Source organism: Halichoerus grypus, chromosome 1, assembly GCF_964656455.1.
Source record: "Halichoerus grypus chromosome 1, mHalGry1.hap1.1, whole genome shotgun sequence".
In the NCBI taxonomy this organism is placed as follows: domain Eukaryota; kingdom Metazoa; phylum Chordata; class Mammalia; order Carnivora; family Phocidae; genus Halichoerus; species Halichoerus grypus.
Window position 1 is genome coordinate 78961420 of NC_135712.1, and position 2401 is coordinate 78963820.

The following is a 2401-nucleotide window of genomic DNA, read 5'->3' on the forward strand; positions in this document are numbered from 1 at the left end:
GTTTGTCGTCCTGAAATTCCAAGGAGAGTCAGGGGAGCAATGGCTAACCAATTCGCTCGCTGTTCTTTCCTCTTTCACACTCACAGGTCCTCATCGCCACCCGTGAACGGAAGGCTTCGTGTCCAGGGGCCATGGCCTCAGTGGCCCAGACAAAGCGGGGGAGGGGGACAGGGGTTCCAGAGCCACCTGCTGGGAGGCCAGGGGTGGAGCCTGGCTCTGAGGCCTCTGACAGCCAAGGAGCCCTCCGGGCCCGGGGGCGGCAGGGCTGGGGCGCAGTGCAGGAACTGAGAGACCTGACAGCCAGTTGCGGCCGCTCCGCAGGGAAGTGGCACCGGGGATAAAATGATGACCAGGCACCGGTGGCGGCTTGCCCCTCTCCTGTGGGCCCAGCCGGAGGGGGAGGGGGCCCTCAGCCCGGTACAGGGCTGCCACACAGGACCTCGCACACACTTGGCCACAGGTTGACTGCATTATTTCAAGGTCATCTGGGTCTTTCCCTGCCTTCAGGGAGGATCTGCCTGAGCCTGGGAAGAGATGATCTTCCCAGCGCTGCGGGACCCGGGTGACACTGGGGATTGTCAGTGCCTGTGGCCTTCTTGCTGGCAATTCCACAGGTAAGGGAGGGGGGCCCCACTTTAGGGCAGTGTTTTCCTAATGTCTTAAAATAAGATAGAAAGTTTACATCTTGACCCAGTGTCTATGCAAACATAGATACACATATTAAAACAAGTTTTACACAAAACATTACCCTGAGAGATAGGAGTGAGCTTGTCTTGATGAGCACTGAATAATGTCTGGCACTGTTAAATTACTGTAGTGTACACCTGAGACTGATAAAGCATCCCATGTTAACTACACTGGAATTAAAATTTTAAAAATTAAACTAAATTTAAATTAAAAAAGACATTACTCTCAGTATGAGTGATGCCCTTCAATAGTTCGATTGTGTAATTTCATTTTTTTAATCCTGGTCTACACCCACTGAACTGACTTTTTGATGTACTAATGGATTAAAACCCACAGTTAAAAAAGCACCATTCTAGGACAGGGCAAAGGGAGAAAGAAAAGAGAGAAGCAGAAGGAAAATGGTAGGGATATAGGAAAGGTAGAACTGAAAAAGAAGACAAGGAGAGAGTGCAGAAAGATGTTTTGTGGGAGGTCACACAGGTGCCTGCCATGATGTCCCTTCCCGGGCATCTGCTCTAACATACACTACCATCCCACTCTGTGCCCTTAGGGCTATCTTTTCCATAAGACCCCAGGCTATGTGGTGGCAAGGACAAAATCTTTTTCACCCGGGAAGCCCCACAGCTCCCAGCAGAGGAGTTCTTAAATCGGGCACATCCTTAGAGAATAGGCCTTGGTCCTCAAAGGGGTCAAACAGTCAGTGATTATTTGGCACAGTCAGGATTTGCCCAGTGGGTCACAAGCATCAGTTTTTCTTCTAAAGTGAAGATAACAATATTTATTTTAGAGAGTTAGTGAGAGGATTAGTAGTATGTACATCAAGAACATATACATGCTGGCACATCACAGAAGCTCAATAAATAGCACCTGCTAATATTATTGTTAGTAGTAATAAGAGTAAAAAAATAGTCTCCGAACAGCACTGGCCACTTCAGGTATGCTTCTGTTACTAACTTTTTGGGGAAATTTGGCTGCCAGTGTCTTCATCCTAGACAAAATGGAAATCCTCATAGACACATAAGGAAATGACCTTAGAAATAAAAACAGGAAATATGTGCATGCATAAATCAGCAAAAAAATAATTCAAGCACGTAGACCTTAACAAATGTTCATCTTGGCTATAGCAGCACTTTAAGTTGGTATACATTTTTGAAAAATTAATGGAATCATTTTATTTCCCCAGTGATTACAGTCAGTGTTTTGGGGAAGACATAACACTAACAGGCTCTAGCTACTTCTAGCCTATGTGCCAAAATAAATGCAAAGAGTACTGTAGAGAAATGGATAATATAAATGGGAAAGGTGGACCAGAAGAAGTCATGATGATATGAACTCAAGAGCATTCTCTCTTCCTTCCAACAATCTTCAAAACTCACAATTTGTAAAGATAAACGTTATAGGGAATTTAGTGTTAGTGCTTAATGTTTAGAATACTGGGTTATTTCACTTTACAAAAGTTAAATGAATCTATTAATAAGCAAATTCAGTACAGAGTTTATACTAAGGTATAAACTAAAGTTTATACTTTTTTGGTGAACTCCAGACATTGACAAAATCTTAAGATCAATTATTTTGCTCTAAATTTCTCCTTTCCCTTCTTGTCCACTAGATGGCAGATTGGGACCACCCTGGATCCTCCTAATTCCTTGGCATCTCTTCCTGCACAAATTTTAAATGGTCAAACTCTATTTTTGTTTTGGTTCCTTCCAGATTT